The sequence below is a fragment of the Mastomys coucha genome, unplaced genomic scaffold (assembly GCF_008632895.1).
Source record: "Mastomys coucha isolate ucsf_1 unplaced genomic scaffold, UCSF_Mcou_1 pScaffold13, whole genome shotgun sequence".
Lineage (NCBI taxonomy): Eukaryota > Metazoa > Chordata > Mammalia > Rodentia > Muridae > Mastomys > Mastomys coucha.
The window spans coordinates 13,493,497-13,519,126 of NW_022196895.1; the positions used below are offsets into that span (position 1 = coordinate 13,493,497).

The 25,630-nt window shown below is 38.1% G+C and overlaps 1 pseudogene; it reads left to right on the forward strand.

The window, feature by feature from the left end:
* Nucleotides 1–11,386: 11,386 nt before the first annotated feature.
* On the forward strand, nucleotides 11,387–12,117 carry LOC116087796 (annotated as a pseudogene).
* The last annotated feature ends 13,513 nt before the right edge of the window (nucleotides 12,118–25,630 follow it).

Sequence of the window (25,630 nt, forward strand, 5' to 3'; positions counted from 1 at the left end):
GAGGGGAAACTGGGAAGGGAGAAATTTACATGTAAATAAAGAAAATATCTAATAAAAAAAAAAGAATGTGTTTGCATCACTTTGGTGATGAATATGGGGAAAATATCTTGTATACATATAAATAAAGACATTTCTATTACATTACTTTTTTTTTTAGAAAATGGTTGGAATTGGTGATATAAAATGATCTTAATAATTAGTTTTGGGTCCCAAGTCGATTGTGGGTCATGATAGTGCATTTTTCTGATGGGCAGGAATCTACATACTCATAATTGCAGTCACAATTAGCATGTCTTCAGAAGGTGATGAGAATGATCAACTCCACACTGGAGCTTTAAGTCTGTCAAGCTACTCACCACTGGGAATGGTTTTTAGATGTTAGCTATACCACCCTGCTAGGGTAGAAGCTTTGAGTTTTTAACAGTGACCACCTTATATTCTCACATTATACTTTCTTCTTTATTTTTCATTTATTATTATCTCATAAAAAATACAAGTGCAGTTTCTCACCCTCTACTTTTTCCAGCCCTCTGCCTTCCCCAGATCCATTCCTTTTCTGTTTTCCTTCAGAAAAGAGCAGGCCTCCCATTAATATCAACCCAATACAACATAACAAGATACAATAAGACTCCTCTTCTTCCTCCTCTTCCTCCTCTTCTTCCTCCTTCTCTTCTTTTTTCTCTTTCTCTTTTCCTTACCACACAGATGCTAGTTGGCATGGAGTCCATGACTGATGCTCACTTAGAAGGTAGAATTGACAGAAAATAGCAAAATATATATATGTGTACTTTTATTTTTCTAGTTTTATATGTAAGATTTATTTATTTCAAAAATATTTCATTGTTATTGTAAAAATATGGAATCATGCATAACTGAGCCATTGAAACTCTCTAGCATTAACAGTGGAAGAACCTTGATACAACATTCATTAACAGCAATAACTATGTATAAAAATCATATCAAATGTTCTTGTTCACCCTTAAAAATTTCAAAATAAGGAATATTTCTGAAATGTTTAATTTAAAGAATTTTAAGTACAACTTTAAGGTGTGAATAAGTCTTCTCAATTGAATGTTAGACAACTGTGCAACAGGGTGGTATTAACCAGGAAATGCTTCATGAACTGATATTCTTAACGATTAAGAATATATTCTTGCTGGGCGGTGGTGGCACACACCTTTAATCCCAGCACTTGTGAGGCAGAGTCAGGCAGATTTCTGAGTTTGGGGCCAGCCTGGTCTACAGAGTGAGTTCCAGGACAGCCAGGGCTACACAAAGAAACCCTGTCTCAAAAAACCAATATATATATATATTCTTAAACAGAAAAAAGTATAGGTTTAGGAAGCATTTCAAGGTTTATATAAGAAAGCCAGGATATTTAAATGCTTATTTAGTAATGTTATAAAATAATCAAGTCAACAAGAAACACATACACACATACACACACACACATACACACTTGCCACACAAAAATCAGAAAATAAAATAAACAAGCAAAAGACCAGTAAGACAAAAATGCACAAGCAAACAATTTGGAACAAACATATACACAAATAAAATCTTCTGCTGGGAATGGGGTCTACCCTGGTGTAGTTAATATACCTAGTGATACTCCATTGAGGAAAATGATTTTTTTCATTTGTAGGTTGGTATTGGTTCTTGGTTAAGGGTGGAAGCCCGTGTTCCCTCATACTTCTAGGTGTTGGGACTCTAGAGGGCTTGAATCTGCGAAGGCTTTGTGCATGCCTATGCGGTCTCTGTGATTTCATATCAATCCTGTTGTGTCAGGAAGGTAGCGGTTCTTGTTCTAATCCATTCCCTTCTGATTCTTTCCATATGTCTGCCTCTTCTTTTGCATAGATCTCATTTCCTACCACAATTAGTTCTTTCCCTTCAGTCTTTCCCCCACCTCTTTATAACAAAATATTTTGCCTCCTCTTCTGTAGGAGCCCCTCTTGTCATCACTAATCCCTTACTAGGTGTCCAATTTCTGTGATAGTGAAGGCTACAGCACTCATATCTGAAGGCCTAGATTTTTTTTTTTAAATAACCTATCTTTTTATGGTTCTTAAAGGCTTCAACCCTCCTTCTAGCCCAGCAACCAGAGGTAGGGGGAAAAGAAGGTTAATAGGAAAGGGGGTTGTGGGCCTTTTTAGGAGTAGTTGCTTGGGGTGATTTCACTCATCATTATCAGTATACCAGCAGTTCAATTCAATAGCATCCACCAAACATGAGTCGGTAGTGACTGCTTGATTCAACATAAACAGCAAGGCTTTGCAGAATTGGCATGTCAGTGGAAGTAGTCAGAACCAGCTGCAATACCATGAGAAGTTCTTTAGCATGTTTCTCTTTACTAAATGAAGACCATCTAAGACAAGCTAAGACCAGTGAAGGCCGGTGAAGAAGTGAATTGTTACATGGCATACCAATGCAAGTGTGCGTGCTCACTATTTGTAGGGTTCCATTTATAGTTTTCCTAAACATCGTACGTCTTCTGTGTGTTTTCAGCAAAACATCACATGATCTCTCACAAGACAGCTTCCAGAAAACATCACATAACACAACTGAGTTGTTAAGAAACCAGAAATTTCCACATCATGTAACAAAGGTTTAAAAATTAAAATCCACATATAAGGGAAAACATGATATTTATCTTTTTAGTTCTGGGTTAACTTACTCAGATGAGCTTTTGTATGGCACATCTATTTATCTGCAAATTTTATAATTTTGTTTCTAAACAGATAAAATCCCATTGCATAAACATACCACATTTTCATCAGTTGATGCCTGTTGCTGCAGGATAAGCTCACCCTTTCTAGTTCTTTCTGATCTCTGGCTGGCTGGTTTAACTAAGCTGTTCTGGCTCAAACTCCTCTCCAAACTAGCTGATTCATACTGGCTTCTCTCTTGGCTTCTGACTGAATTGCTCTGGTTGGCCTCAAACTAATTCTGGCAATTTGCTCTAATATTCTGGCTCCTCCTTACTCTCTCTCTCTCTCTCTCTCTCTCTCTCTCTCTCTCTTTCTCTCTCTGTCTGTCTTTATCTGTTTCTAGCTTATTCTTCCATCAACCTGTCTCTGTAAAACTCTCTCTCTGTTCTGCTGGCTCTTATGTTACCTTTATACTCTCTCTTCTGATGAGAGTTGGGCATATCCTGTTCTGTCAAATATTTCTCCGATTTGTCACTTTGTCTGCCTCTCAATTAAACATGGGTGCTTCTTTCTACAAACTAACTTTGCCTTCATTGTTTTGGATTAGAGATGTGTACTGAGGGTGTGTCTGTATTCTAGCCAGAGTAGCTGGATTAAAATACCTCTATACTTAATGCTATGAACTTGCCTCTTAGAACTGCCTTCATTTTGGTCTATAGCATTGTGTATGTTTTGTTTTCATTTGCATTCAATTCTAAAAGGTTTTAAATTTCTTCCTTGATTTTTGACTTGATTCATTTTTCATTTAGTAGTTTGTTTGGTGGTATCCAGCTTTAATCCATGGTGACTAGATATGATGTTGCATGTTATTTCTATTTTCTTATATCTATTGAGACTTGCATTATGTCCAAGTTTATGGCCAATTTTGAATAAAATTCAACGAGTTGCTAAGAAGAAAGTGTATTGTATTTGGGCAAAGTGTTCTGTAAACATCTGCTAAGTCCATTTTATATATGACAGTATTTACCTCTAGTACTTCTCTAACTACATTTTGTCTTCATAACCTGTCTAAGTCATTCACTATAGCTGTATGAGAGATCAATATGTGATTTTAGTTAAAGTCATGTGTCTTTTATGATTTTGGGTTCCCATGTGTTTGGTGCATAAATGTTTAGAAATGCCAAAAGACTCCATCAAAGTTTGGCTATTTTGCTGATATGATGTGAGTTTTTGCTCTAGTTTGATTTACTGTTCTGGGGTTAGTTGAAGTTTTCCTACTAGTGCCTTCTATTGGTTGATAGATACTGCTTACACTTGGTTTTATCTTAGAATGTGTCAATTGGGATCGAGAGATTTACTGTATAAATCTGAGGCCCCTCAGAGTTTGTAGAAGATCATTCAGGCCCTTCTGGTTTTTTTGATTCTCCATGGTAAATGTAAACATTATTTTTAACATTTTCCTAGACTAAGATATCCACTCTACTTTTTTTTTTCCACAGCAGTGATTTTGCAGTCCCAGCTTTTTTGTGATCCATGGTGAGGGGTACCTCTGAAGTGATGTTTGACATTCTAAATTTTTTCATTTTCCAACTTATTTCAGCTTTGGTTTTCTTTCCTTATTAAATTCTGCTTTCATATCGTGAATTATTTTCATTATTTCATTGAATTGTTTTTTCGTGGTATTATGAAGAGATTTATTTATATTGCTTTAATGGTCTTTGAACATATCTATAATTGCTATTTTAAGGCCATTTTTGGGGGGTTCCATGTATATTTAATTTCTCAGGGCTTACTATAGTAAGATTTCAGGTTTCTGGTAGAAGCATATTGTTCTGGCTATTCATATTTGTGATTTTATATTATTGTCTAGGCATATGAAGTTGTGATGATTAAAGTATTTGTAGGTGTTGGCATCTTGTCTTATGTGGTGGGTCAGTACTCCATTATTTGTTGCTGTTGCTCTCTTTGAATTTTAGACAAGTGTAGTAGCTATAGGTCTTCTGATAGAGAGTGCTTCTGTAGGTCAATATGTGGAAGAGAGGAATAGAGATGTGCTAAGATAAAAGCTTAGGCAGGCTGTGGACAAGAGCTACAGGGATCCTGTTAACACTAAGAAAGTACTGAGTCCAATGTGAGGAGAGGAGGAGCTCCTGTAGGAGGAGAGAAGATATTCCTGAAATGACATGGATACAAGGGCCATGGTGACCCTAGGTCTGTCCCAAGAACTGGAGTCTCCAGAGAATGGAGTTGGGGGTGGATGGGAAGCATTAGCAAGAATGTTGCTCCGGGGCTAATAATGAGACTTGTGAAGTCATAATGGAGGACAGGAAGCACAGTGAAACATCACTTACCCAGTTTCAGCTCTGTGGCTACCGTGGGTCCCTAGGCATTGCCACCTTACACATAAGAATGGTGATGACAAGGTCCTTTGGAAAAAGCTATTTCCAAAAGCAATACCAAAAGGCAGAATCCAATCTCTCCCTACCCCAGCTCCCTGGAATGGAAGTAGGGCAAAAGCACTTTGTTTAAAATTCATTATTAAGGAATGAGCTTTTATGTTGGGATTTGAGTAGCTTCATGGGTAGGAATATTTTAGTCATTAAAACCATGAGACTCTACTACAAAGAATTTTATAAAAACTTAAGAGTGAAGAATGATAGAACTGCTTTTTTTTCCTATTTATCCATTAATTTAGGAAGTTCAGATACATGAGAATTGTAATCAAGCAACTTAAAAAGTAATTAAATATGAGAATATAATTGTAAAGGAGTGAACTAGGAAACAAATGATACAAAGAATACAAAATACATTCTAAACTATTATATTCATCTAAAAATGGTACCTTCTAGAAAATGTTTTGGGTTAAGATAATGATAAAAAGGTTCATATGCATCCAAAAAACATATACAACCTCAAAATATATTAATGTGAATAGGCAAACGCTTTATGCCAAGCCTTCCATCCAGCTACAAACCAATCTATCATGGTAACTTTTACCTTGCCCTCAGAGTTCTAATTTTACTGGGAGATAGGAAGATATCCAAATAAATTACATGCTGGATGCTTTTTGACTTAATAGTGACATGAACTGTAATAACAGACTCAGTAGGGATGGAGTATTTAGTATCTAGCAATATTACTATTTTATCTCTCTAGCTCTTCATATTCACCAAGGCAAACATACAGTCAATAGTTACAAATTTTTAAAAATTAATGTGCCTAATTTCTTACCTTGGAAACAATTTACATTTTCACAGAATGCTTTACTTTGTTTCCAAAATGGAAATGTGTTTACAAATAAAATGTATTAGTAGAAGTTTTTAAAAATTTACATATATATGTATAATGGTATATACTTAATAACCTTAAAGAATGTAATTCATTAAAAATTCAAATACATAAGTACAACTTATGTTTTACATAGGTCAACAATAATTGGCAAGTATTAAACTTGTGATTGCTCATTTAAAAATTTCTCCTACTAATTTTATTTATTGTTTCTTTCTATTACCTATGACTTTATTAAATGATTTCTTTAAAGACCTTCAGGGTTCTTGTTTTGTTTTACTTGTTTTAGTGTTAGTTTTAAACTGAGATTTGAGAAACTTTAGCCAAGTATGAGACATTTTGAGTTATATCTATATTTCTTAAATCTGAATCTAATTATCATTGTCAGCATTTGAGAATGATGATACTGATATTTGAACACTTAAAACTGTAGTTATTATGATTTCAAAATGTCAAGATGCCCATATGCATCTGTAAGTTTCTCTTTTATTACGTATTTGACAGATACTAAGTTTTATTTATTTGGCACCAGCATTTCTTTGTTCTCTTTGCAACCCCCATCTCAATGTCTCGTGCTCAGCCCAGTTCCTAGCAATAAGAGTGCATTCCTGTGGAAAGCCTCAGGAAGGTTGGTATGCCATCTGAAATATTTTGAGGCAAATAGATGTGATTTCAAATTAAAGCAATAACATTCACACTCTAAACTCATCCTTAGAGTCTAACACATCACAGATAACTAAATTAAACTTCAAACTGTGTCTGAAAAAGCATGTTCATGTTTCTGGGAAAACTGCATCAATAAATATTTCCCTATCTTCTCTGATTTATCTTCTCTCTCTTATCTCATCTCATCTGGTCAGGAAAATGTCAGTATAAGATGTAATTAATATTTTATACAATATATCACTTTGTGGTTTACAAAATACTTTCATGGGTGAGATTCCAGTTAACACTTATAAGAAAACAAATGAGACAGGTACTGCAGTCTTGATGTGACAAGTAGGAAAGTAGCAAAAATATAGAAGCCACAGTGGCACAGATTAAGTGTCCCCAGTGTCCGCCTTGCTGGTTATTCAAACCTTGTTGTTTTCTTGGAGTACAGATGATTACGAATAGGAGAGTTTTTCAGATTTATTTACAGTCTGCTGTGATCCCACAACTAAAATTCGAGCCCACAGGAAAAGGATGGACGCGGTAATAATTTCAGCTTCCACTATGTCTTTAAAAACACTCAACACTCAACACTCTCTTTCCTCCTTTGGAGAACTAGAATGTAAACTGGTGACAAAAGATTAGAGACTAAGAATTCCACCCTGGGTGTGCTGCTGTCACCAGATGGAAGGGCACTGGTGCAGAGCATAGAACTGGGGACAATTACACCACGTAAGCTCAGCTTATATATAGGACACAAATAAATGTTTTACCTTTGAACAGGAAGCCCAACACTGGATCTCTTGACTGTAGCAGCTGGACCATCTCATAAGAAAGGATAACAGAAGCAGCATATTTTACTCTTTCCTGTAGCACAATAATGTCCTAGCTTTATCACAAAGCAAAGTTTACTATCATGGTTTTTGAAGCTGGAAGTTCAAGGTTCAAGGGTGCCATATGATCAGCCTCTGGCAAAACTTTCTAATTGCATTAGGATACAGCAGGTGGCATCTTTCTTTTGGCTCTGTAGTTCAGGCTAGCCTGAAACACATTCTACAATGTAGGGCAGCCTTGTGAAATCCTCAGTATTGCCTTTTCAAGTGCAGGGATTACAGACATAAATCACCCTCCCCCCCCCCCACACACACACAGCCAAGGTTTGATCTTCTAGACCAACCTGCATTTGGAATTTATCTAGAAACATTTTTGTCAGGCATCATTTATGTATCGATGATCCCACTGAAGATCTCACCACCTAGGTATTACCACAGTGCATACCAAGATTCAGCACATGATTTGTGGAGGTGAATCACAACCATGCCATATAGAGGCATCATAATGGAATCTATTATTAGTCATGATGTCTTGTATCCTCGGCACATAGTACCTTACATTCTCTCCATTATTGGAGTTCCTCGTATATGAGAAAGATGCTTCATAAATAATTGACTTATGGGATATATTTAACTTATGTATTAATTGAAAATTAAATACTTTTGTGCCTTTGCATGTATGGCAAAAAGCAAAGGGTCTTACCTCTGTGTCTCGGCTCCAGAGTTTCTTGAAAATTCAACTCAGGTTTAGACTTTTCCTTCACATTTATTTTTCTTCTCTAAGAATCTAACATTTAAGACACACGATACATTTCTGCTGTTCCTCAATTTGTCTTATTCTTTTCTGTTTACAGTGACTACTGCATACTTCGAAAATAGTAGGGAAAATTTATTAGATTTCTCTGTCTCCGCAGAGAACAGGGGGTGATCAAACATGACTATTTGGCCAGGATTACTGTGAGATGAGCATCCAACATCACAGTGCCCACAATTTGCAGGAAGATTTAACTTGGCAAATAAAACTGGAATTTTTGTGGGATCAAAACAGTCACACATTGAACAATCTTTTTAATAATCACAAAGTCCCAAAGTTTCGTAGTTCAATAGTTTTTCTGGAAACAAAAGGCATTTTGGGGCTGCTTTGCGTATTTTTAAACCAGGTTGAAATGTGTTCAGCATCTTGGTAGCCCTTTGTTTTGCAAAGCTAGATTCTACTTAGGGCTTATTAAAGTATGAGTCAACATCAGTAAATGGTTAAGTTGCTAGAAATACATTTTTATTTGAGTTGATACAGGCAGCATTCCTGCTTTGGTTGTAAATGTAAACATTTTATAAGTAAATAAAAGAGCACACACATGGATATATGATATTTGCCTTTTTGAGTCTGACTGAATTTTCTGGACATGATAATCTCCACTGCACCTGTTTTCCCAAAAATGATAGAATTTCACTCTTTGTGACTACATAGAATTCGATTGTATATATTGCACATTTTTATCTATTCCTCTGTTGGCAAATACCTGGGTTGATTCTCTAACAGTTATGAATTGTGCTATAGTAAACATTATTGATGTGCAACTATCTTTGTGATAAAATGGTTTGGAATATTTGGATAAATATAAATCAGTGATAGAGTTGCATCATACGGTGAATCTCTATTTTTCTTGATTTTTTTTTTTTTATTGAAAAAATTGTTTACCTGCAATGTGCTCTGGCCATGTTTTTCCCCTCTCTCCTCTCTTTCCATCCACCCTTCCCACTCAATTCAATGCCCTTTCTTTAAAACAAGCCAACAAATAAACAAGCAGGAACACAGAAACCGACACATACACTTACAAAACAAAAAAACAAACACACCCCCACCCATAAAATCAGGAACCAAAACCTAAAACCAAAAGACCTGTCAGGCCATAAAATAATTATAAAACAAAGTAATCTGAGACAAAAAGTCTTCAAAAATACCATTGAGCTTATTTTGTGTGGATCAGCTGCTCATGACCATGGGTCTACCATATACCCGGAAGGCTCCACTGCCGAAGAATCATTTCTCCTTTGTACCTGGCATCAACTTCAGCTAGCTTCTTGGAAGCCCACGTCAGTTTCCCTGTCTCAAGGCTGGGATTTTGTCTGGTTTGGACCGGTGCAGACCCTGTGCTTGCTACTCCAGTTACCATGAGGTCACTGTGCATCCATCGGGTCGTGTCTAGAAGACACTGTTGCCTTCATGTCATCCACTCCTCTGGCTTCTGCAATCTTTCCACCTTCTTGTCTGCAGATGTCTCTGAGCTCCAGGGAACTGAAGACATCACATTTATTACCGAGTGCTACAGCAGTTCTCATTTTCTGCATTGGAGTCTCTGTGTTAGCTTCCATCTGTTGCAAGGACCTTCTCTGGTGTTGGTTGATGGAGGCACTGATAGGCACTTTAAATGTGCTCAACATTTTTTAATGTAGTCTCTATTTTACTTAATTTTTTCATACAGTATATTTTGATCATATTCTATGTTCTTATACTTCCCCAACTTCCAGATTCTTCAAACTCTTTACCTGATTCCATTATCTCTGCCCCGCTCCCCTTCCTCAAATACAAAACAAGAAAAACAGCAGAAAATCAAAACGAACTCAAAAAAGAAAAAATAAAGAAAAAAAAGAAAAAGAAAAAACACCAAAACAAAAGCACAGAAACTCACATGGAGGCTAGTTTTTGGTTGGCCGGCTTCTTCTGGGCATTCAGCCTGCCCTGGACTGGAGTTGATCTACCTAGGGACACTTTATTGTGGAGAAAAAAACCCTGATTTTTCCCTTTGCCAGAAGGTGTCAAAGCAAATAGCTTCTTGGTTAGTAGTGTGGCTTTGTGTCCACTTCCACTGTTCAGTACTGGGATTTTGTCTGGTTTTAACCTGTACAGGTCTTATATATGCTGTGACCATCACAATGAGTTCATATGTGCATCACTTCTGTTGCATCTGGAGTACACTGTTTCCTTGGAGTCATCCATCATCTATGGCGCTTATCAAGCTTTTCTTCTCTTCTGCATAGATCCTTGACCTTTGAGGGGAGGGTTTGATGAAGACATCCCATTTAGGGCTGAGTGCTCAGTCTCACTCTCTACACATTGTCCAGTTGTGGGTCTCTGTGTTCGTTTCCCTATACTGAAAAAGAACCTTCTCTTGAGGGGTGAGAGTTGCTTCAGTCTCTATTTTGATGGAAGAATGCACGTTCATCAATTCTTGGTAAACAATTATTCCCCCACAGCTTTTGTTTTTATTTTAAAGAGAAAGAAAAAAACAAAAACGAAACACCAACAAACCCAGTGCCAAACCCCATTTTCAATGTCAGCTGTACTCCTGTACCCACCCTCCCCGCCCCCCGCCCCCCTCAACCTCTAACTCAGGCCTGACTGACTCACCCCTGACTGTGCACTCCTCCATTCTCCTGCATCCCAGAAGGCTGCAGGTTCCTACATCCCTGGAGGCCCAAGATCCAGAAACAGGGAAGGAAGAAAAAAGACTGGGTGGCAGCTTTTGATCTTGTTTTCCCCAGGCCTCCAGCCAAAGCTCCAGGTACCCACCTTCTGACCACACTACTGGGTGGTATGGCTGATCTGGAAGAATTCCCTCTACACCCCATTTTGCCCAGTGGCCTGCTCAGGGCTGTCTTCATTGAGGTTGGGGGCTGGGAGGGGGTTCCCTCTCTTCCCTCACCGTGGAGTACAGTGGTGAAATTCCTTAATGAAAGCAGGGGACTGGGTAGGACTAGGAGGCTTTTGTTCTAATAAATTATTAGCGCTCTGCTTTTCAGTTTCCATGGGGGCGGAGGAAGGGGCAGGGGGTGGCCTCAGGGCCTTTCTCTCCTCCTACTGGAGAATCTCATGCTCTATGAGGTTGTCCTCCCATGAGTGGAAGTCTGTGTCCAAGAGGCCACCAGAAGGCATCAGCAACTCCTCATTTTGGGAGGCGGACAATGGGGGCTTATCGCCTGAGCTCCCAGGAGCCCCATCCCCATCCTTATCCTTGTCCCGATCCTCTGAGTCCTGCAGCACCTGAGCGATTTATTTTGCAGATTTGGGTTACAGCACCAGCAGTGACAGATGATGATGGTGATTACCAGAATGACTCTGCATTTCTTCGAAGCACACTGGACATGCTCTGGGGAGAACAGGACCACCATGCACAAGTGGTACTCTTCATGGTGCTGCTTCTGCCCTCACTGGGGCTGAGCAACCTAGACCCCTTCTTCTGCTGGCTCTTTGACAAGAAATTCCTGGCCAAAGCAGCTACTTGGTTTGTGTTTTCCTGTCGAACAATGGTGCTTTCTTTGTGAAGTACGTCATTGCCTCAGTCTTTATATGTAACACCACGGACCTGCGGCTCACCCCAGGCCTACTCAGGTATGTGACCCGGCTCTGCCTTAAGTGCTCCGCTGATGAAAGACGCAAGGTGAAACGGCATCAGGCCTAGGAGTTACAGTTTGGCACGGCTTACACTTGGATGATGTGCGTCTCCATGGTGGTCATGACCCACAGTATCACCTGCACCATCATCGTGTCCTTTGGGCTCAGGACATGCTGCTGAAGTACCTGGTACAATCTCTACTAAGCTTACTTGCCCTTCAAACTGGACAAGAAGACCCACTTCGGGGTTGTGAACCAGGCAGTGGCCACGCCCATTCGGTGCCTCTTCTGGCTTCTCTTCTTCTCCAACAATTTTCTTTTTTAAAGATTATTTTTGTAATTTTTTGTTTTAAAAATATTTATTTATAACCCAAATGCTGTCTCCCCGTACTCCCCTCACAAAGTCCCTCCCTGAGAGAGGTTAGCCTCCTTGGGTATCTCCCCCACTACATCATGTCTGCAGGATTAGGCACATCTTGCACTGTAGCCAGACAAGGCAGCCCTGTTGGGCACCTGATTCCACAGTCAGGCTCCAGCTTTAGGGACAGCCCCTGCTCCAGTTGTTGGGAGTCCTTATGGAGACTGAGTTGCACTCGAGGGCTTTGGTTCAGTCGATGAATGCTCTTTGTTTGGTAGTTCAGTCTCTGAGAGCTCCCAGGGGGTACAGGTTAGTTGACTCTGTTGGTCTTCCTGTGGAGTTCCTGTCCCCTTCAGGGCCTTCAGTCTTTCCCCTAACTCTTCCATAAGATTCCCCAACTGTTCTCTAGTGTTTGGCTATGGATATCTGCATTTGTTTCAGTCAGATTCTGGGTAGAGCCTTTCAGAGGACCACTATGCTAGGCTCCTGTCTACAAGCATAACGGAGTATCATTACTAGTGTCAGGGATTGGTGCTTACCTATTGGATAGAGTGCCAGTGGGGCCCGTTATTGGTTGTCAGTTCCCTCAGTCTCGACTCCATCTTTGTCCCTGCATTTCTTTTAGATAGGAAAAATGTTTCTTCGAAAATTTTGTGGGTAAGTTGTTGTCCTTATATCTCCATTGGGAGGTCTTGGATGGCTATAGGAAGTGGCCTCTTTTGGTTCCATGTCCTCAGTGTTAGGGATCTTGGCTAAGGTCAACTGCATTGACTCCTGGGACCCTCCTCTATCCCAGATCTCTGGGACTTCCCTCCCCCACCCCACTGCAGATTTCCATTTGTACTCCTGTCCCATTGGCCCTCTCCTGTCTCTCCACACATCTGATTCTTAACTCCCCACTCTCTACCCCATCAAGCTCCCTACCCCCCTCTGGTTCTTATGACATTTTATTCCTCTTTCTAAGTGAGATTCAAGCATCCTCACTTGGGCCTTTCTTCTTGTTTAACTTCTTTGAGTTTGTGAAGTGTATCAATGGATATCAAGTACTTTATGGTTAATATCCACATATCAGTGAGTAAATACCATTGCTTGACCTTTGGGGTCTGGGTTGCTTCACTCAGAATGATATTTTCTAGTTTCATGCATTTTGCTCCAAAATTCCTGATGTCTTTGATTTTTAACAGATGAATAGTATTTCTTTGTGTAAATGAACTACATTTTCTGTATCTATTCTGTCGAGGGAAATCTGGTTTGTTTCCAGTTTCTGTCTATTATGAATATAGCTGCCATGAATATAGTAGAGCATATGTCCTTGTAATATGGTTGAGCATCTTTTAGGAGTATTCCCAAGAGTGGTACAGCTGGGTCTTTGAGTAGAGCTGTTTCCAGTTTTCTGAGAAACCACCAAACATTTCCAGAGTGGTTGGTTGTACAAGTTTGCAATCCCACCAGTAACAGAGGAATGCTCCCCCTTCTCCACATCCTTACTAGCATGTGTTGTCACTTGAGTTTTTGTCTTAGGCATTCTGACTGGAATACAGTGGAATTTTAGGGTCATTTTGATTTGTATTTCTTTGTTGACTAAGGATGTTGAACATTTCTCTAAGTGCTTCTCAGCCACTCATGATCCTCTGTTGAGAATTCTCTCTTTAGATCTGTATCCTATTTTTCAGTTGGGTTATTTGTTTTTGTGTTTTTGTTTTTGTTTTTTGGTTATTTGTGGTACATTATAACTTCTTGAGTTCTTTATATATTTTGGATATTAGCCTTCTGTCAGATGTAGGGTTAGTGAAGATCTTTCCCTAGTCTTTAGACTGCTGCTTGTCCTAGTGACTGTGTCCGGTGGCTTACAGAAACTTTTCAGTCATAAGAACCATTTATCAATTGTTGATCTTCGAGCCTAGGTCATTGATATTCTGTTCAGGAAATTGTCCCTTGTACCAATGGAATCAGAATATATCATATTTTCTCTTCTATGAGATTTAGCATATCTGGTTTTAAGTTGAGGTCCTTTATCTACTTGGGCTTGAGTTTTATGCAGAGTGACAAATATGGATGTATTTGCAATCTTTTACATGCAGACATCCTGTTAGACCAACACTGTTTGATGAGGATGTGTAGGGGTAGGTGTTGATTTCCTAATTGGTTCTTGATTTGGTCAATAAAGAAGGCAAAAGCCAATTGCTGGGGCATTCAGGTTGCAGGAGTAAGAAGATGTTGACCGCCTGCGCCAACGTAAATGAAAGAAAGGGTTCTTCTGGTGATAGGAGTAATAAATAGATAGGAAGAGATTGAAAGAGATAAGAAGAGGTAGGCTAGCCATACTGTACCTTACCCACGTGGGAAGATAAAAATTAGACAACACAAGTTCTGGTCACTCAGTCATCTTGAATTTAATGAGACTCCTTTGTTCCTCCAACAGGTAAAATACCTGGGGCAAAAATCCTTCCCCCAAAATACGTCAGTGCAACAGTCTAATCAGTGGCTTCCTTCTTACTCTGTGGGGGTGGAGCTTCTGAATGTAACCGGAGCTGAGCTAGGTTTCCGCTCAATGGGTGGACAGCGCTGTGCTGGGGCCCAAATGGTAGTTGTTTACTGTCCGGGCTTTGGGGAGGGAGTCCACAAGAAGAGACTTGAGGAAAAAAAGAGGGTTTTTTTGGCCATGCTATGGAATGGGAGACACACAACCATGTTGGGGTGGCTGGAAATGGCGACCTCTGCCACCAGCAAATGGTTGGAATAGGCTAGCTGATAAGGTTAGGGCAGGAGATTCTACTACCAGCAATTGTGCTACCTGGCAAGTTTTAAAATAATAAAGTTGTCTAAGTGTTTTCATCCTTGGAGCAAAGGTGGGCAGAGAAAGTGAGAAGCCAGAGAAGTAGCTGATGGCTTGGGGAAGCTAAGCCAGGAGGGGCTGGGAGTGAGACCATAGCTCCCAGGAAAGGTGCTAGCTGGCCATTGATGGAGTTAAACTGGGAAGAACAGAAAAGTTGGGAACAGAACCAGCAGCATCTCAGAGCTAAGCTGGGAGTGAGGACTGCAGTCTAGGACAAAGGCTAGAGTGTGATATTAAAATTACACACAAGAAAGATGCTTTCTTTTTTTCCATTGTATGGTTTTGGCTTCTTTATCAAAAATCAAGTGTCCATAATTGTGTGGGTTTTTTTTCTGCCTCTTTCTTTTATTGTTCAGGATTGTTTTAGCTATACCGTTTTGGTTTTGTTTGTTTGTTTAGGTTTTTTGTTTTGTTTTGTTTTTTCATGTGAAGTGTAGAGTTCCTCTATCAAAGTCTGTAAAACTTGTGTTGGAATTTTGATGGGAATTGAATTGAATCTGTGATTGCTTTTGGTAAGTAGGCCATTTTCACAATGTTAATCCTTCTGATCCATGAACATGGGAGATCTTTCTGTCCTCTGATATCTTCTTCAATTTTTTTCTTCACGAACTTGAAATTCTTGTGATATAGCTCTTTGCCGTGCTTGGTTAGAATTACACCATGAGATTTTTTATTATTTGTGGCTATTAAGAAGGATGTTGTTTCCCTAATTTCTTAGCCTGTTTAATATTTGTATAAAGGAGGCCTATTGATTTGTTTGAGTTCATTTTATATCCAGCCAGTTTGGTGAAGTTCTTTATCAGTGGTAGGTGTTCTCTGGTAGAATTTTGGGAGTCATGTGTATATAGTATCATATCGTGAATAATGATACCTTGACTTCTTTCCAATTTGTATCCTCTTGATTTTGTTGTTGTTGTTGTCGTTGTTGTTGTCTTACTGCTCTAGGTAGAACTAAGTATTATATTGAATAGATACGAAGAGAGTGGGCAGCCTTGTCTTGTCGCTGATTTTTAATGATTACTTTAATTTACTAGTATATCTCTCTACTTTCTTTATGAAGGCACTTAGTGGTATGAATTTTCCTCTTAGCATTGTTTTCATTTTTTCTTATAAATTTGTGTATGTTGTACCTTTATTTTCAATGAATTTTAGAAAGTCTTTAGAAATCCTTCTTTCTTTCTTTCTTCCATGACCAAATGATTATTGAGTAGAGAGTTGTTTAGTTTCCATGAGTATGTGGGCTGTCTGTTGTTTCTGTTGTTGACATCCAGCCTTAATCCATGGTGGTATGAGATGATGCAAGAGGTTATTTCAATCTCCTTGTATCTGCTGAGGCTTGCCTTGTGCATGAATAGATGGTCAATGTTGGAGAAGGTTCCATGAGTTGCTGAGATGACATTTTAACTGTTTTGTTTTGAGGTGAAATGTTCTGTAGATATTTGTTATATCCATTTGCTTCATAACATCTATTAGATTTATTGTTTCTCTGTTTCGTTTCTGCTTCAATGACCTGTGCATTGGTGAGAATGGGGTATTGTAGTCTTCTAGTATTGTATGGGGTTCAATGTGTGATTTGAGTGTTAGTAATATTTCTTTTACTAATGTGGGTTCCCTTGCATTTGGAGCATTGATGTACAGATTTGAGATGTTATCTTTGTGGATTTTTCTTTTTGTGAGTATGATGTGTCCTTCTCCCTCTCCTTTGACTACTTTTGTCTGAAAGTTTATTTTATTAGATATTAGGATATTAGGATGGCTACCCCAGCTTGTTTCTTAGATCCATTTGCTTGGAAACTATTTTTCTAGCCTTTTACTCTGAGAAAATGTCTATTTTTGTTGTGCTATGTTTCTTGTATGAAGCAGAAAGATATGTCATGGTTAGGTTTGTTAACCTGTGTATTTTTATTAGTAAATAGTTAAACTGACAATTAAGAGATATTAATAACCAATAGTAGTTAGTTCCTATTATTTTGATGTTGGTGTTAGTATTGTGCATGTGTGATTTTCTTCTTTTGCTTTTGCTGTGTAATGATTAATTTCTTGTGTTTTCTTGGATATAATTACACTCCTCATGTTGGAGTTTTTTTCTAGTATCCTCTGTAGACTGGATTAGTAAAAAGATACTGTTTATATTTGGTTTTGTTATGAAATATCTTGGTTTCTCCATCTATGGTAATTGAAAATTTTGCTGGGTATAGTAGTCTGGTCTGGCATCTATTTTATTTTGGGGTCTGCAAGAGATCTGTGCATGGTCTTCTGGCTTTTAGGGTCTTTGTTGACATGTCAGGTGAAATTCTGATAGGTTGGCCTTCTTACATTACTTGGCCTTTTTGCCTTGCAGCCTTTAGTATTCTTTTGTTATTCTGTGCATTTAGTGCTTTGATTATAATGGGGTAGAGAATTTTCTTTTCCAACCCAATCTATTTGGTGTTCTATAAGCTTCTTTTAAGGGTATAGCCTTATCTTTTTTTAGGTTAGGAAAATTTTCTCTATGATTTTGTTGAAGATGATTTCTGGTCCTTTAAACTGGGAATCTTCACCCTATTCTATTCCTATTATTCTTAGGTTTGATCTTTTCATGGTGTCCTGAATTTCCTGTATGTTTGAGTTAGAAACTTTTTATATTTGGCATTTTTGACTAATGTATCCAGTTCTTTTACTATATTTTCTATGCCTGAGAGTTTCTCTTCCATCTCTTGTATTCTGTTTATGATGCTTGCATCTGTAATTGTTGTTCTCTTTCCTAGGTTCCCCATTGCCAATTTTGCCTCCATTTGTGTTTTCTTTATTGTTTCTGTTTTCATTTTTAGGTCTTGGACCATTTTATTCATTTCTGTCTCTTATTGATTGTATAATTCTGTATTTTTTTAAAGGAACTTATTTGTTTCCCTTTACAAGCTTCTAACTGTGTTTTTCTATATTTCTTTTACAAGTTTATTTATATCTTCTTTAAAGGCCTCTATCATCTTCATAAGATGAGAGTTAAGGTTATAGTCTTGCTCTTCAGGTGTGTTAGGCTATCCAGGGTTTGTGGTGTTGGCAAAGCTAGGTTCTGGTGGTGCCATATTGCAATGGCTTCTGTTGATTATATTCTTGAGATACCCTTTCAACATTTGGTTGTCTTTGTTTGGCTGCCTGATAATCTCTAGGTGTCCTGGGTTGGAACAATCTGAGATTGTAGGTGGAGGTATGGACAGGAAGGAAGATGAAGGAACAATAAGGTGGGGCAAAGTTAACTGCTGCTGGGCTTGCTGGGGTTCCAGCAAGGGGCTATTGGGACATGGTATTTCGCCTGGGTTTCCCAGGTTAGAACAGGCCTCCTAGAGGCAGGTATATCTATGGTGTGGGGAGTAGTGCATGAAATGTTTATTTATTGGAAGTTAGTATGATCTAAAGAAAGGTACAGGAAGAAAGTAGTTATTTTAAAAAATAAAAGACTCTTTTGATTTTAATATAATTGTAATTATCAATTTATTCTGGTTACTTAGGTTTGTTATTATTCAAACTGTTGTAGAAATTATTAAATCTGGTCCCAGGTTTCTACCTCAACTTTAACTATTTATGTTTCCTAATGAAAAATACTCAAAGCCATTATATTTACAAATAAGCCTTAAACAACACAAGAGCTTAGCAACTGCCTACCCTCCATGCTGCTAGAATCTACTTTCCTATCATCAAAAATCTGAGTTATTACTTACTATTTACTATGTTCCATATAGACTGCTCTTAGCTCCAATTGGGCAGCCCTCAGGGCCATATTCTCTTGACACTTAACCCATGGCTGCATCTCCTTCCTCTTCCTGAACTCTCATTTTTCCTTGTGGTCCCTATTCCCTTGCACCCCAAGTCCTTGAAGCTTAAACCCAACCTATGTCTCTTTTGCCCAACTATTAGCTGTTTGCATCTTTATTTAACAATCAGAATTAACTTGGGCTAAGTGCAGACTCCAGGTTTTGGGGGCCCACAGAGCATTTCAATAGATAGTAAAAGACAAAATCTCAACAATTCCCTTTTTTAGTCCATAAAAGTCTCTCAAATATAAATTGAGCACAATTATAACAATTATGCAAATTTCAAGGTATGATATATACTTATATTGTCCAGTTTATTATATTTAGCAATTTAGAAAAATCATTTTATTATCTATTCTAATTTAAAAATTTTATAATTATATACTTCAATCATGTTTGATTTTAACATGTATTATTTTCTGAAACTTAGGTTTTTAAATCTAGAACATCTTCAATGCTAAACAACTTAAGTTTAATTGTGAGACTATGACTATCTAGTCTTCAACTCCATCAGAGATTTGACAAAAGATTGAATGTTACCGTAGTATGTAGGAAGAACAAAGACACAGCTTCCAAAACTATAGAAATGACAGAGACAGCTGATTACTTGAATAATCCCAGCATTTATTATAACAGTGGAACATCCACCTTCAGCATTCTAACAGACCTGACCACACCCACCCAGCATAATGCCTACTGACACTCCTCTCCTTGTCAACATATCTTGGCTCATATCTCCAGTAGAAGTATCCTACACTATCTAAGGCAAGGCCAGTATTTTGATAACCAGAGGCCAGGCCAGCTCCCTGAAAGCCAGGGAGAAGCCTCCTACTAAACCAAAAACCTAAAAGGTAGACCAGCATCCCGAAACCCAGAGGACAACCCCCCCCTCCCCAGTGACATCAGAGGCAGCACATATCACTTGAACATTAGACCTCAACTTGGGCAGAACCCCTGCATGATCAGATGACATCAAGACCATCAGAGGTACAGTCTCTAACTTGAACAAAGATCCTCTGTTCAACCACAGGTAACTCCAGCCATAAGACCAGAGGAAACAGAAACCAAGAAAGGAAACACTGATCCAGCAGAGAAAAACACAGAAATCAGCACCTAGACCTATAATCAATCCAAATCCAGATGCCCAGAAGCCAGAGTAAGGACATAATTAACAATAGCCAGGGATGGCAACCAGAGCCTAATCTATCACATTACAGTAAGCTCTGCATATCTCAACATGTATTGTCTCTGAAGCACAGTAAAATAAGCTTAAAATATTTTATGAAGGCGATAGAGGTTCTTAAGGAGAAAATGAATAAATTCCTTAAAGAAATATAGAATATGAAACAAATATTGAAGGAAATAAATAAATCACACTTTAAAATGTCAAGGAAGCAAAGAAAAAACAAACAGTTGAAGGAAATGAATAAATCTGTATAAGACCTAAAGATAGAAGTAGAAGCAATAAAGAAAACACCAACTGGAGGAATTCTAGAAGTGGAAAGTTTAGGTAAGAAAAAAGAAACTAAAGATGAATCAGAATACAAGAGATGAAAAGATAACCTCACCTGTTGAAGATGCCATGGAAGAAATAGATACATTGGTTAAGGAAAATGTAGATCTTAAAATCCATGAAACAAAACATCCAGGAAATCTGAAACACTATGAAAAGACCAAACTAAGAATAATGAGAATAAAAAAGATTCTTAGCTCACATACTCAGAAAATATTTTTAACAAAACCAAGGATTTAGTATGAGAAAATCTTCTCTTCAGGATTTCTGAGCTAATGAATGGATATTGCTTTAAGACTTAAGTGACTGAAAACTTGAAAGCAACATTAGGAAGGAAATACACTTTGCATTTTTGTTTTTTATTCTGAAAGTATTTTACTCAGTATTTTATCTGAAAGTGTTTTTTTATTCAGCTGTATTGTTGTTTATTTTTATTAGCAATCACTGTTTTCAAATCCTTTGTTCAGCGTTTTTTATTATTATTTTTACAACTTTTTCAAAAAATGTAATAATTTGTAATAACTTGGAGCATGCTGCATGCTGCAGTTATTTGAAAGATTCTCATTACCCTTAATTACTTCTCCTTTTCAGGGGTCAGTTTGATATTTCTCTTTCATGAGATTAATCTTAGAAATCTGGTAATACTTGCATTTTAGGTCACACTTTCAAATAGAGTGAGTTGTTCATGAGGGTTTCCTATACTGTCCCAGAAATGAATGACTTATCTAGAAGTGTTTGAAGGCAATTCTGAAGATCTTCTGTAGGGGAGTGGACTCTGCTGGAGGACTGACACTGTAGTTGTCGCGAGGGCACAATGGCAGACATCCTCTTGCAATGGAACTCATTCTGACTTAGTGAAAAAGCTCTCCTTCAGAGGGCTGCTGTTCATGTCAGCCGCATGGAACTCCTCAGTTTTTCGAAAGATTTATTTTTGGCATGGTTTAAGCAACAGATGCTTGTAATTTGCATAGGGTTGGAGGGTTAAGAGGTACACAAACTTAAATTATTCTCTTTGACTTTCTTCTCCCCCCCCATCTTTCTTTCTTCTCCTATCCTTTCCTTCTTTTCCTTACTATCTTCATAGTACACCTTAACCACTGTTTTGTTTTTAATGGCCTTCTGCCAAGGTATTTTTCCATGAATACTCATTTTAATATATTTAGTACACACTCATGTATGCACTATACATATATTTACTAATGTGTAACCAGCAAATAAAATTGTATCTAATGTAAACAACCTGATATTTTGATATCTGAATCCATCATTAAATTATTACTTCATTGAAGATAATTGATATGTGCGACATTTCAGATAGCGATCTTTGCTTTTTCTCCAGTAAGAAAAAATAAAGTATATTCTTTCAGTAAATTGCAGCTATCAGTCCAGGTTTATTAACTATAACCCCCAAGCTGTGCATTAGATTCCTTGAACTCACTAAGTTACTTGAACTTGTTAATCTTGTGAGCTAAATTGAGGCAATACCTTTGTATATACTTTTATCATTTCAAAAATTATTTTTATTAGCATTTTAAATTTTACATAATTGTGTTTGTGTGTGTGAGAGAGAAAGAGAGAGAGAGAGAGGGAGAGGGAGAGGGAGAGACAGACAGAGAGAGAGAGAGAGAGAGAGAGAGAGAGAGAGAGAGAGAGAGAGAGAGAGAGAGAGAGAGGCAAGTGTGGTTGCGCTCATGTCACGTGGGGTGTGTAGAGGTCCAAGAACAACTTACAGACATTGATTCTGGGATTCAGACTCAGGCTATGGGGCTTGTGTGACAGAAGCCTTTACTCACTGAACCATCTTACTGGCCTTTGAGTTCATCTTTGTTAGATTCCAACTGTATGTTAAGTCTGCAAGTACTTGTTCTTCCATGTCTAGATTAATATCCACATTATCACAAATAACAGGATTTTCTTCTTTTCTAAAGTTGAACAATATTTTATTGTTGGCATGATGAAATACCATATAATGTATACACAAACAATCACAGTATTTCTGTACACTCTTTAGTGCAGTTTTGAGTGCATACATTATATATAACAAGCTGTAGAACTCTGCTCTTGATTCAGCATTCTGGGTTTTTAGCTGTTAACATGCTGTACCTTCATGGTCATGTTTTACTTCATAATAAGCACCTTCCTTTGGAACTTAGACGCCTAAGTGTGGCAGATGTCTTAGCTACTTCTCCTCGTACTGTGATAAACTATGTGAAGAAAACACCTCAAGGGAGAAAGATCAGTTTCACCCTCAGTCCATCAGTGCAAGAAGACAAGGCAGTGGTCATGAGGGCATCTATAATCAGCAAACAGAGACTGATAAATGCTCACACTCAGTTTTTGATTTCTAGTTTTTTTACAGCACAGGACCCAGCCCAAGGAAGGGTCAGGACAACAGATTAGAGGATTCCAGGCACATCAATTAACCTAATCAACATAATCCCTCACAGACACTCTCACAGGCTAGCCTTAATCTTCCTAATCCTTCACCTAAGCACCTGGAGACTTGTTACCTAGGTGATTCCAGATCCTGTCAAGTTTGACAATTAACACTTAAGTCACAGTAAAGGTGGAAGTTATGGAGAAGAGAGATGCTGAAACGGAACATTGGCTAAATAGATCCAAGAAGTGGACCCAAGACTGAATGCTGCAAACTCACCCTGAAGTGAATACAGTCAGGTTAGGACAGATCAGTAATTGGATATGGTGTGTGTGTGTGTGTGTGTGTGTGTGTGTGTGTGTGTGTGTATTATATGCCTGTGTATATAAAAATTTTAATCACTTTATTTTCTTTTTGCTTCAGATCATTTGGTTTGGGTTTCTGCTATAAACACTTTGAGGAATCCTGGAAAAACATTTTGTAAGCCTTGTATAACAGAAAAGGCCCAAATGCATATCTGACTTTAAAATGACATGCAGACTGTTGTTTTTTTCTTAGTGACCATCTCTTGTGATAAGCAGCAAGCTCAGATGTGTCATCAAATCTCTGCCTGCACACGTTTCTGCTTCACAATGCAATCATGCTAAGACAGGAATCTGGTACCCTGTCGGTGCTCATCTGAATCCATGACAGAGCTTGAGGTTTGGGGTTATGGTGTTTAACATACTGCATTCTTTCTCAAAGTCTGGTCATTGCACTAAACAAAATGAGCCTGTAGCCATTTTCAGACCCAAAGTTTACCTTTGATTTTCTTTGTGCCTTTTCTCCAAGGACTACCTGTGACCTTTAGGAAGCAGAAGGTAGTGCTGGTCAGTAAATGCCATTTTTTTCTGCAGGGCAGACTCAAACTCACTCCCTCAACAGGGAGGGCTGTGGTTAAAGGCACCGGTCTTTCTAAAGGAAGACAAGAGTTGATATCTGACCAGCAATCCTTGGAATTTTTCCATTTCAACTTACATGTTAGTGTTTTTTCTTTTAGCTTTCATCAATTTTACAATAATGCTCTTTTGTTTGTTTCTTCGGTATCTCACAGTTCTCTGATGGCATATCTACATATTCATAACTAGTCAGTCTGTCTCTTTATAGAGATTGCTGATCAGTCATTTAGGAATCAAATCGTGTAGCCATTATAACATGATTTAAGATGTGTCTGCTCTGAGTGTGCCAGAGAACTTTAATAGGTGTCTAACCTCAGAAGAACAGCTTATTATTATTTAATTCTAGTTTTTTACTTGTCTAGTTTCTGTTGCTGTTATTATGTTCTTTTCTGTTCTTTTTTTTGTTTTTGTTTGTTTGTTTTTGCTTTGTTTTGTTTTTGAGACAGAGTCACACATGACCCAGGCTGAACTTGAAGTTCAGATCTTTCTGCCTCTACCTTTTAGTAACTGAGATTACACATTAGTTCCACCATGCCAGGGTTTTTTCTCTTATTCTATATCCTAGCTGTACAAATGTCATCGTGTATTGTCACACTAATGTTTAAAAATTTTTCATTAATTCTTTGAGAATATCATAAAATCTATTTTGAGTGGAGTCTACCCCACTCTATCCTCCCAGCTCCAGCCCCGCCTTCCTACATGTCCAAATGTGTTTTTGTTCTCTCTCTCTCTCTCTCTCTCTCTCTCTCTCTCTCTCCCTCTCTCTTCCTGTATGTGTGTGTGTGTGTGTGTGTGTTTGTGTGTGTCTCCTTGAGTTCAATTTGTGCTACCTTGATTCTTTTCCTGGATTATTGATCTACCAGCAATCATATCTTTAAGGAAAACCACCTCTCTCTTCTAGCAGCTCTCCATTTATACATTTCCAATAGCTCATCAGCTGGGGGTGGAACTTCTTTCTCACCTCCCCTCTCCATGCCAGGACATTTTTCCCGGTTGACAATGGGCAAGTATTGTGCATACTGTCACAATTGCAACATGTTGCACAATTGTTCATATGTGCAACTTTTCTGTTGTGTCTGGAAAAAAAAAAACCCGTTTCCTTGTTTTCTTTCACCACTCTTGGCTTTAGTAATCTTTTCTTATCTGAGTTTTGTGGGGTGGTATGTGATCCGAATATCCTATTTAGAGGTTACCACTCCCTGGAGTCTCTTACCCTTTGCATGTTGACCAGTGGTAGGCTTCCATGTTAACTCTCATTTACCATAAAAAGAAACTTCTCTAATGAGGAATGAAAGATACACTGGTCTATAGATATACATGGATAACTCATCACAGTACTTTACAGTTACATCATTTAGAAAAATGCAGTAGTAAGTTCTCCCTTAGTGTTTATCTCTAGCCACAGGTTCTTGACTCATAACAGTATCAGGTATTGGTCCCAGTTTTTGTCAATTTTTTGAGGGGTGCTAATTTTGCCATTTGGAAAGACTTCTCAATGTTTCTATAAAGTACTGTTTTGTGTTCCTAAACACAAAAAAAAGATATAACATGGTTTATGGAAAAGCACATGTAAAACAAAGGTCATCATTCAGATGCAAACTTTAGTGTTGTTGGTCATAAGTGTGATGTCAAAAGTCAACTATATAAGTTAAATAATATATTTGTAAATACAAGTACAATAAAACAATGGTTAATTGAAAGACAGTAAAAATGTATATGTCCACATTTATAAGTATACAATGCTCTGGAATAAGACATTTTCTGACCAACATCTAGTCTCATTGACAGTTTGTAGAATGTAATTCTACACATATTGGGTTATCTTTCTTCTAGAATAGCTCCAGTAGACTTAAGGAACATGACAAGCCCTGTTGATTCTGAGAGGCCAAACCTACTCCATCTGGGGACTGGTCTCTAACTTAAGAAAAATTTAACCTATAGCTAAACCCAGGGTCCATCCAAGTACCAGGAAGGATACCTTATGGCTTGTCCTTGTCCCAT